This window comes from Saimiri boliviensis, chromosome 3 (assembly GCF_048565385.1).
Source record: "Saimiri boliviensis isolate mSaiBol1 chromosome 3, mSaiBol1.pri, whole genome shotgun sequence".
In the NCBI taxonomy this organism is placed as follows: domain Eukaryota; kingdom Metazoa; phylum Chordata; class Mammalia; order Primates; family Cebidae; genus Saimiri; species Saimiri boliviensis.
The window spans coordinates 4489701-4501063 of NC_133451.1; the positions used below are offsets into that span (position 1 = coordinate 4489701).

The following is an 11363-nucleotide window of genomic DNA, read 5'->3' on the forward strand; positions in this document are numbered from 1 at the left end:
ATGAGGAGCTCCCACGGGACTGGGCCCTGGGCCCTGGGCGTGGGGTAGGGGCTGACACTCTACGTGTGAGAAGGGGGTGCCGCGCCCGCCATGTGCTGCAGAGAACCACAGGCACGAGGCATGGAAGCGACCTAGTGCTGTGGGCTCTGAATGTTCTGCAGCAAACTCCTCCTTCTAGAAGGTTCCTTCCCTCTGCCCTTGCTTCTGCGATGGGGCTGAGTCCATGGAGATACCCAGGGAATTGATACCTGGTCCCACAGGATGCAGTTGGATGATTCTTTCTGATTCTGAGTACTTGGGGCAGGCAGGGTTTTAAAGACTCAATCTGCCAGGGGTAGTGTGGCTCATGCCTTTAATCCCAGCACTTTGGGAAGCCAAAGCAGGCAAATAGCAAGGTTCGAGACCATCCTGGCCAACATGGTGAAACCCCGATCTCTACTAAAAATACAAAAAATTAGCTGGGCATGGTGGTGCATGCTTGTAGTCCCAGCTACTCAGGAGGCTGAGGCAGGAGAATCCTTGAACCCAGGAGGCGGAGGTTGCGGTGAGCTGAGATCATGTCACTGCAGTCCAGCCTGGCGACAGAGCAAGACTCCATCTCAAAAAAAAAAAAAAAAAAAAAGGGAAAAAAAGACTCAACCTAAGGAGTACGTCAAGGAACAGATTCAAGGTGGGCTTGGGGCGGTCCGCCCTCACCAGGGCCTGCATAGAAATGGGCAGAAGCTGGTGGCTTCCCCACCAGGGTGTGCTCTCTGGCTCTTCGGTGTGGTAAGCCTACCCTAACCCTAACCCCAACCCTAACCCCAGCCCTAACACTAACCCTAACCCTAACCCTAACCCTAACCCTAACCACCACAGAAAGTACATGGGGTGGAAAGGTAGAGGCTTGCAGTTCTGGTGGCACCTTGGTTTCAGGCCCTGCCTCAGTTTCCCTGTCTGCATCCACAATGATGAGGAGGACGACAGCTCTGAGGATGCTGCTCCCTGACCTCCAGTCCAGGTGTCCCATCCCAGGCTTGCCTGGCCCACCTACCAGGAGTCCTGGGAGCCGAGATGATACTGTTCAGGAAGCTGTGACACCCTCCCAGCCCAGGGGACAGGAGCCCTTTGTGGGAACGGCATGAGGCTGCTGCGGCTGCCTGCCCAGCTCCTGGCCTCAGCCCCGTCTGGTCTGTGTTTGCTCACCGTCTTCCTGAAGCCGGGCTGGAGACGGCCCCCACGGGCTGGCCGCCGGGGAGCGATTTCCTTTCCCTGATGTGGTCCAAGACAAGGCTGGCTTCCACCTGGGTTCCACACTTGCCTGAAGTGACCTTGAAACTCCAGGATAATGAGCTTCAGAGGCACGAGAGAGTTGGGGTGACCACCATCCCTCAGCTCCAGCCTTCCAGCCCTTCCCCACCTCCCTGACCTTCCCCAGACCCTTCCCCAATGTCACCCATCCCCATCCCCAATTTTAACCCAGTTCACTACTCATCCCTCCTGACCCCCCACCCATCTATCCATCCCCCTCCCACCCATCCAGCCCATCCCCCCACCTCCATCCAGTGCTCCCATCCCTTCTGGTTCCACTCCCACATATACCCAGAGCATCCCCACATACACTCCAGCTTATCACCCGGACACACCCAGAGGCTTTCCCATCTCCATCCAGCCCCTTTCACAATGAGCCATTTGTCCAGCAAATGCCTACTAAGCATTTGCTATGTGCCGGGCTCTGAACCGGTTAGTAAGGGGGATGCTACCTCGTACACGGTGTTTGAACTCCTCAGCAGAGGGCCAGCCTCCTGAGGCACTGGCGCCCGTGGCCCCTCACCTCCCGCTGCGTGGCTCTCAGGGGGCGGGCGAACCCGAGGCAGTGTGCCAGGAGAGGTATGCAACACACCGTTGCCACCATGCTTGCTTGGCATGTTCCAAACCTCGCAGAGCCTGCGTCTGACACCACGGGAGGTGACTCATGTGCACGACTCCCTTGATTGCACAGTGCTCAGCCTGCACAGCTGCACTCAGCAGCTCTTCCCCTCCAGCCCAGGTGGTCTCTGTAGCAGCCTGCAAGAAACATAGATACATGGCTGACCTTCAGATGGGGAGCCGGGCCCGCCTGCTGCCCCAGGGACCTCCTCATTCCCTCAGAGCTCCTCCCACTTTGAGGGGCCCTGGGAGCATTTCCTATTGAAGGCTCCTCAGGCTGAATTCCTGAAGTCCTTGCATGGATTCCTGGGGCTCCAGATATGTGGCTGCCCAGGTGTTTGCTGTGTGATGGGGGGAAAGCTCCTCGCTCTTTCTGGGCCTCAGTTTCCCCACATGTAGAACCATGGGAGAGCCAGAAGATTTCTTAAGGCCCTCTTAGGTGACCGTGAGTGATGTCATGGTAGGGAGGGCTCCCTGGACGCCGCAGGAGTTTGGGGGGCTGTTTCTCCAGTGGCTTCCCAGAGGCCCCGCGGAACCTCTCTTCCTAAGCTTTCATGTGTCAGTTGGATTCACCACTGTGCCCTTAGCTGTGGAAAGCCGCCCAGCTTGGTTTTGCATCTCAAGCCATTTTAAATCTCGTCTTCCTCACTGTGTTCCTGGTCAGCTGGAGCCAGACTGGCTGGCGGTTGCAGAGAGGTGGCGGTGTGATCTGCCCACACGGGTATCGAACCTCACCAGGGCTGGGCAGCGTGGCGGGGAGGGAAGGAAGGGTATCCTGTTCCTTCACCAGCAGCCGTGGTGGCCTGCACTTCTATGGCAAACTCTGCTGCTATCCGCAAAGCCCTTTGTGTGGCGAGCAGAGGAACATGACTTCTCCAAAGGGTGTGCGTGTGGGAGGGGGGTCTTTGAGGGTTGGGAACCCCTGGGAGGTCTGACTTCTCCCACCTCCTCGTTGGACTCCTGGGCCCGGGCCACGCCCCACCGACCCTCACTGCTGGGTCCATTCCTCAGTGTCCCCTCAGGTGAAACTGGCAGACAGCTCAAGCCAGCTACTTTTGTTATGGCCTCTGGACCCATAGGGACTCATCAGGATGGAGCTGCGGCTTTTGGCCATCCCACTCGACCTCCAGCTCTCTTTCCAGTCCCTGCTCCTGCCCAGCCTGAGTGCAAGTGCCCGCCTCAGAGGTGAGTCTGCTGTGCCTCTCCTGGGGACGGGGCACCGAAGGTGCAAGAGAAGCCGCGGCGTCGGTTCCTGGACCCACATGCACGCCTGCGCCGTCCCCCACCGTCTCCCGGGTTCACTGTCTTCCGACTCCTCTCCTCCGCGCGGGGCACACAGGCAGGAAGACGCGCACACGCTCAGCTCAAGCAGCGCGCAGGAACCCACCCCGCGTCGCCACACTGCTCCAGCCCCCTTCTGTCATTTTTTGCGGCTGTTCCACTGCAGCAGGACCCCCGCGGCACGGACCAGGGTGGTCCATTTCCGTCCTTACCTATGTAGGAGCGCACGGTGTGTGCTGTCTGCCTCCTTCCACGTGGCGTTGCGTGTGAGGCCCGCCCTGCGGCGGTGTGCAGGCGCCGACCCTGCCTCTGCCGTCTGGATGCAGGCAGCTCGTCGCTCCCTTCTCCTGGGAGGCGCGGCGGGGAGCAGGGCTGCCGTCTGCCGGCGCTCGGTTTTTGGGTGGACCCACAGGTGTGTTACACGTTCATCTGCTGCGTCTTTGTGTCTGTGAATGTCGAGTGGATCCTGGCAAACGACCTTCCGAAGTGCTCACCCCGGTTCCCCTCCCTGCAGCTGCACCCTCCCCCGGCTCCCCGCCCTGGGATCTCACCGCCACCTGTCTGTTCCGTGCGTTTTACTTTGTCCTGTCCGGTGGGTGTGCAGCAGGACCTCGAGGGGGTTTTAGTTGAGTGCCCTGGTGGCCGACGGAGCGGAGCATCTTCCCGGTGACTGGCCGTGGGACACTTTCCTTTGTGAGTGAAATGCCTGCCCAACTCCTCTTCCAGCTCTTCTGTTTGAACTCAGGGCGGTTTGGTGCCACCACCCATGCCCTTCCCTGCCCAGGCTGGCACCACGTCTGTAAAGAGGGACTCGGCCCATTTGTGTTCATCCACCTAAGGACTGCAAGGTGGAGCCTTGAACCCCTGAAACCCTTGGGGCAGGGTGTGGAGGAGCGATTCCAACTCAAGGCAAACCGTGTTCGGGCACGCACCCCTTCACGGCCAGGCTGCCCTGGGAGGCCGTCTCCTAGTCCCTCCCCCACTCCACCTCCATCCCTGCCTGGGCAGGCCCCTCCAGCTGCTGGCCCAGTCCTTGTGGTAGGAACAGCACCACCAGGCGTTGAGGCCTGAATCCTCCCCTCTGCCGTGGAGCCTATGTGACTGTCTCCCTCTGTGCCTCAGTTTCTCCATCTGCTTACTGAGGGCATTGAAACTCAAAGGTCTTTGATTTTAGCCTTCTAGCTGAGGTCATTTCTCTCCATGAAGGTTGCTTTATAAACTCATAAACAAAATAAATACATCATATAAAACATTAAAATCGAGGGAAAGAATTTCTCAGGGTCCAACCTGCTCACCCTCAGACAACAAATGCTGTCATTCGGGGGTGTTTCTTTCCAGACTTGTTCCTGGAGTGACTTTTCTGAACATAATTGTGCTTCTATCACCCAGGCGCCTTTTCCTCTCACTTCCTCCACGGACCTCAGCCAGAAGGATTTCCCGTGGCCTGCGTTGTCCTCATTCATGTCTTTTTAAACGGTGACGTAATATCCCATGAAACCAGTGGTCACCAGCGCTCAGCTGATCACTCCCCACTACTGGACGTGAATCTGCTTTCCAAGTCTCACCATGACAAACGGCACAGCAAGGGTGGACAGCCGACCCGGGTACGTCTTTCCTCCACGGATTTGGGATTATTTCCTTAGAATACACTCCCAGAATCAGAATTCCTGCAGTGAGATCCCTGAACTTCAGTGTGTGTGTGTGCGTGTGTGTGTGTGTGTGTGTGTGTGTGTGTGATGTAAGTTTGTTTCAACCTTGTTATCCTGATTTATGAAGTCAACAGCTAAGCCTGGGAACAGTCCTGCCAGCTCAGCCCCACTCCCACCCCGTGCCAGCCATTGCTGTTTCAGAGCATGTTCATGCAGTGGGTGGTTTTAACTTGCACGTATGTTTCCTGGCAGGCTGGGACAGCTTGAGCATGGGGCTGAGGGAGGCCCTCAGCCAGTGTCCCCTTTGAATCGGTGTCCTAAGCGGGCTGCTCCCTGCTGGCCCAGGGTGTAGTGCCATGGCCATGCCATCACTGCGCCCGGTCATTACAGGGCGTTCACGGTCCTTCTCAGTCTGGCCTCCTGACCTTACCTGGGTTCCCGCTCCTGCCCTGACAGTTCCAGACACTGCACTCCCTGCGGTCCAGCTGCCGTTTCTGACCACGACTCCAGCGCCCCAGCAAGTGGCAGAGACTTTTGGAGTCTCAGTTTTCTTGTCTGTAAACTGGGTACAGCCTCCCCTACACAGCAGGGCTCCTGTGAGGACTAGATGGGATGCCAGACCCAGCTGGTATTGGTGTTCAGTAGACGGGGACGGTCACTGCCGCTGCCATGCCGCCACCAGAGTGAGGCAGTAGGGTCCAACCTGGAGGACCCCAGGGCACACAGGGCCAGCCCCACAAAGCAATCTCATAGACGGAAATCCCTGAGCAGGATCCTGTGCCCATGTCCGGGGACCCTGCCTGCCCGGGGGCTGGGCTGCCAGCAGTGTGTGGAACACCCACAGAACGTGCTGGGTCTGAGGTCCCTCTGCCAGGAGGGCTGCGAGCCTGTCGGAGAGGAAGAAGGAAGGAGGAGTTTGTGCTGGCCTAGCTCTGAGGCCTAGGAGGCCCAGCTGTCCCGGCGGTGGCCGGGTTCTGCCTCTGACCCCAGACCAGGCGGCTTGGCCCCACGGGATGTGAGATCCCTGTGGCCAGCCCTGAGTTTATAAGCACCAGAAGTTTCTTCAAAACATCGCCTCTCTCTCGGCCTTGCAGCTGTTTCTTCTTAAACACATACACACACCCAAACCAAAACACAACGGCGGAATGGGATTTGGACGCTCCCTGCTCCCCAGTCACCCCCAGCGGCCCCTTGCCAGGTCGCAGCGGGACCCATGGACAGCGCCAACAGCTGCTGTGGAGCAGGTCAGCTGGCGAGTGCCCGGCCCTCCCTGGCTGGAATTCTCTGTGCAACAGGTCCCGCCAGGCCTTCCAGAACCCCCTGAGGCGGCTCCAGGAAGCGGGGCAGTGGGCTCCTGCTCAGTGCCTCTGCAGGGGCTGTCCCCTCCACCCCAGCACCGTTCCTATCGCTGTGCTCCCAGCTTCTCCTCGTCCAGGGGCTGTTCCCAGACCAACCTGCCCTCGTGCCCTCAACTCCCCGTGCCTGCCCCCACCCGTCTCTGCTGCCCCGGGAGCCTGCCTCTGTACCAGCGACGCTCTCTCATAGGATGTGGGCCAGGCTGTGGCTCTGTGGTTCTCCTCCAGGTCTGCAGAGACACATGTGACAAGCATCCAATGACTACTTGTTGGACAAGGCCTCCGTGGATTGGGTGCCTGGAGCTCCAGGGGTACAACAGCGAATCAGCAGACCCCCACCCTCTGCAGACCCCAGTTTGCAAGGCAGTCAGGAGTCCTGAGGGTCTCTGAACGTGACAGACACCGCTGGCTCACCTCCTGCAGGTGTCCGCCTGACCCCCCAGGTCAGCAGCTCCTACTCCAGGCTTCCCTCCATCACAGCCCCCTTCTCTCTAATCCTGTTCCAGCGTGGACTCCTTGGAAGGTAGGTCAGGTCGGGCGTCCTTCGTGCGCCCTTCCTCACCCCCAGTCACTCAGTGCATGCACACCGCACACCTGCCCGCTCTGGGCACCATCCGGGCTGGTTGCACACAGAGGGCAGAAGAAACAGCCCCGCTCTTCTGAAGCTTACATTCTGTTGGGAAGAGGAGGATTTAAAAAATGAACGAGGCCGGGCACAGTGGCTCACGCCTGTAATCCCAGCACTTTGGCAGGCCGAGGTGGGCGGGTCACCTGAGGTCAGGAGTTCAAGACCAGCCTGACCAACATGGAGAAACCGGGTTTCTACTGAAAATACAAAATTAGCTGGGTGTGGTGGCACATGCCTGTGATCCCGGCTGCTTGGCTGAGGCAGAAGAACCGCTTGCACCCGGGAGGCGGAGGTTGCGGTGAGCCGAGATCACGTCACTGCACTCCAGCCTGGGCACCAAGAGCAAGACTCCGTGTCAAACAAAACAAAAACACAAAACGAACGAGTGGGAACATAGGCCGGCCGAGGGTGGCAAGTGCAGAGACAGGGCAGGGCCGCAGGACCCACCTGTGGGCTGTGGCTAGGAGCCAGTGGTGGTGAGAAGGTTCTAGATCCTCCTGGAGGTGGAGCCTTCGGAACTTGCTGATGGGTAGCATGTGGCCAAGGTGAAAGAGGAGTGACGGCTGGGCCAAGGCTGTGTAGCCTGAGCCATCGGAACGACGAAGTGACAATTTCTAGGAGGGAGACCCTGGAGCCAGCTTGACATGGACCTGACTCAAGCTCCAGCCAGTGACCCCTGATCTCAGCTACAGCACAGCACAGCCCTCTCTGCCCAGCCCAGAACCCTGAGACCCTGGTCCTGGAGACAACTGCACGTGGGCCTCTGCAGGTGAGCCCGGGATGCAGCCTTCAGAAGCCAAAACCCAAGCCTGGCTTTTACTTCTTACCAACGTTTTTCATTCTATTCATTCCAGAAGACAAAGGAAGCACCGATGAATTACTCATGAGAAACGCCGCCCCTAAGGTTTGAGTGGCATTGCCAACTTTGAGAACCTGGTATCTTGTCCACTGAGGGGCCCGGGGTCCAGCTGGCCCTGCCTTCCCTCTCTCTCCCCCACTACTGGGACGCAGCCACTGCCCCCCAGGCTATACCCTCCCCATCCCCTTGGGCCTTCTGACCTCCTTTCTCCATGCCTGGGGCTCTCATTCCTGTTCCCCACTTCCCAGGTGACCTGAGCCTAGGGATTTCCTCCTCAGGAAACCTTCCCTGGGCCTTCTCCTGTGCCCTGTGGGTTTAGGTGCCCCCACTCCTTGTTCCTTTCCCCTCAGGCTAAACTTGGCCTCAAACATTTTTTTCTGTAATATCTGTTCATCAAGCACTCAAGTGCATGGTCCATGCCAGGCTCCAATGGAAGCGCCTGGCAGGTAGTGACTTACCTCATTCTTACACTCCCAACGACTTTCCCATTGAAACGCAGAGCACTGAGAGCGCGGGTAACCTGCCTGTCGCCACAGCCATCAGGAGGTGAAGTCACGGTTCACACAGACGCCTGGCTTTTGCATCTGGGCTGCTTCAAAACACACATTTCCTCCTGTCCTTGGCTGCCCACTACCTGTCTTCTCCATGGGGCTGGGAGCAGCCAGTCAGAGCCATCCTTGACTTTCCCAGTAGGGTCCAGCCCAGCCTGTACCCAGGCCTGTGTCCTGGTCTGAAGCAGGGCTACGTCTCAGAATGGTGTGAAATGCAGGAGTCCCCTCCGGAGGCACTTTAAGGAAGCTGAGGCACAGACGTTGGTGTGGCGTTTGCCTGTTATGAGAGGCCGAGCCTGGCCTGGGGCTGGCAGCTAACCTGAGCCCTGGCCCTGGGTGGAGGCGGCCCCTCTGCTCGCCAGCTGGATGAGTGGACCAGTCACGGAGCCTCAGTATTCTCCCCCGAAGGTGACACCCCAAGCTTGCGTGACTGGGGTGAGAATTAAAACCCACAGTGCGGAGTGCCCAGAACCCCCAGCGCCTGGGTGCCTGCTCCAGGCAGATTCTGAGTCTGTGGATCTGGAGGTGCGGCTGCTGACTGGTGTCTCTAACCAGGTCTTGGGTGACAGCAAAGCCAGCCAGCTGTGGACGCCACTCTGGGAAGTGAGGTCATCGGGCTGCAGAATGCCCAGTGCAGAACCAAGCAGATGGTAAGTCCCCTCCCGGTCCCCTCAACACCCAGGAGCACCGTCACTGCCTGGGCACACGGGTTAGGGCAGATGGAGGGATCCGGAAGCTGGACCTGGTATATCTGGCCATGGGGCTCAAGGGAGAAAACAAAGTTTTCACCTGAGGTCAGGAGTTTGAGACCAGCCTGGCCAACATGGTAAAACCCTGTCTCTACTAAACCTACAAAAATTAGCAGGGCATAGTGACCAGCATCTGTAATCCTAGCTACTTGGGAGGCTGAAGCAGGAGAATCGCTTGAACCCAGGAGGCAGAGGTTGCCGTGAGTTGAGATGGTACCATTGCACTCCAGCCCGGAAGACAGAGGAAGTCTCCATCTCAAAAATTAAAATAAATAAATAAAAATTTTAAAAACAACAAAAAAAGTACTAAGTGTTCGCAGCTGTCGTCGGAACTGGAGAATTTGCCAGTAATGTGGGGGAAATTAGCCCAAAGCCTGAAGACAGATGGGGCCTGGGATCATGGTTCTGGCCTCTCCCCATACTGATGGGTTGTTTGTTCCCACACTGGGTGTAGAGAGATCAGAACATCATCTTTTTCTCAGAACACAAGTGAGTTTTGGCCCTCCCTCCCGTCTGTGGCCTTCAAGTAGAAAAAAACAATCATTGGCGTGACATCTGGTGGAGGAATCAGGACAAAGTTCCCCACGGAACACAAGAGCTGGCCAAGTCAGCCAGCCATGCAGGGCTGAGCAGCAGCAGCTGGCCGAGGCCTGTGTCCAAGGCGGAGGAAGATACGGCCCCACCCTCAAGGGCGTCCATTAGGATCTAACTGGGGAGGAGAGGCCAAGATTCCGGAAGCTGTCAGGGGCCACAACCCCACATCCCAAGCCACTGCCGCCTTTACTATGACTTCCCCGTGTGTCTGGGGCACTTGGGCCCATCTTTCTTCCTCCCGAGGTGTGGATGGGAAGAAAGGGTCTTCATCCCCTGTCCGCGGCAAACTTCCCCTAGGCCACCATTTGAGCTGTCCCTTTGAAAAGCATATGGCTCATCATAAGACCTTTTCTTTAAATTAGTTTTTAATCCAGGTTGAATGTGCATTCAGCTAAGATCATACCAAATGGGAAAAGTTTAAAGTGTGCCCACTTTCACCACGTTTATTCAACACGGTACTGGAAGTCCTAGCCAGAGCAATTAGGCAGAGAAAGAATTAGATAAATTAGAAAGGAGCAAGTCAAATTGTCCTTGTTTGCAGGTGACATGACCTTATATTTAGAAAAATCCAAAGATGCTTCAAAAATCTGGTAGAACTGGTAAATTTAGTAAAGTCGCAGGATATAAAATCAACATACAGAAATCAGTAATGTTTCTATGTGCCAAAAATGAGCAATATTAAAAAATCAAGGCCGGGCGCGGTGGCTCAAGCCTGTAATCCCGGCACTTTGGGAGGCCGAGGCGGGTGGATCACAAGGTCGAGAGATCGAGACCATCCTGGTCAACATGGTGAAACCCCGTCTCTACTAAAAATACAAAAAATTAGCTGGGCATGGTGGCACGTGCCTGTAATCCCAGCTACTCAGGAGGCTGAGGCAGGAGAATTGCCTGAACCCAGGAGGCGGAGGTTGCGGTGAGCCGAGATCGCGCCATTGCACTCCAGCCTGGGTAACAAGAGCGAAACTCCGTCTAAAAAAAAAAAAAAAAAAAAAAAAAAAAAAAAAAAAAAAAAAATCAAGAAAGCAATCCTATCTACAATAGCTAGAAAAAATGAAGTGCCTGGGAGTAAATTTAACCAAAGAGGAAAAAGATTTGCATAATAAAAACTGGAAAGCACTGCTCAAAGAAATTGGAGGACACACAAAAAAATTGCAAGATATTCCATGTTCATGGAAATAATTTTGCTAGAATTTGAAAGAATTAATATTGTTAAAATGTTCATTCCAAAAGTGATCTACAGAATTAATGTAATCTCTATCAAAATGCTAATAACATTTTTCACAAAAATAGGAAAAAAAAAATCTTAAAATCCTTCTAAAACCACAAAGGCCCCAAATAGCCAAAGCAATCCTGAGCAAAATGAACAGAGCTGGAGGTGTCATCCTACCTGAAAGCAAATAGACTATAGTAACCAAACAGCATGGTACTGATATAGAAACAGACCCACTGCTCAATGGAATAGAGAACCCAGAATCAAATCTATGCATTGGCCGGGCGCGGTGGCTCAAGCCTGTAATCCCAGCACTTTGGGAGGCCAAGGCGGGTGGATCACAAGGTCGAGAGATCAAGACCATCCTGATCAACATGGTGAAACCTCGTCTCTACTAAAAATACAGAAAATTAGCTGGGCATGGTGACACGTGCCTGTAATCCCAGCTACTCAGGAGGCTGAGGCAGGAGAATTGCCTGAACCCAGGAGGCGGAGTTTGCGGTGAGCCGAGATCGCGCCATTGCACTCCAGCCTGGGTAACAAGAGCAAAACTCCATCTCAAAAAAAAAAAAAAAAAAT

The 11363-nt window shown here is 55.8% G+C and overlaps 1 long non-coding RNA gene across 1 annotated transcript; it reads right to left on the bottom strand.

Annotated features, from left to right (window-relative positions):
- Positions 1-2012: 2012 nt before the first annotated feature.
- LOC141583890 (uncharacterized) lies at positions 2013-5587 on the bottom strand. Its single transcript, XR_012516727.1, has 3 exons — positions 3741-5587; positions 3402-3635; positions 2013-2046 (listed from the first exon to the last, which is right to left on the bottom strand). It is a non-coding gene; the product is annotated as an uncharacterized LOC141583890 (long non-coding RNA).
- Between the last annotated feature and the right edge of the window lie 5776 nt (positions 5588-11363).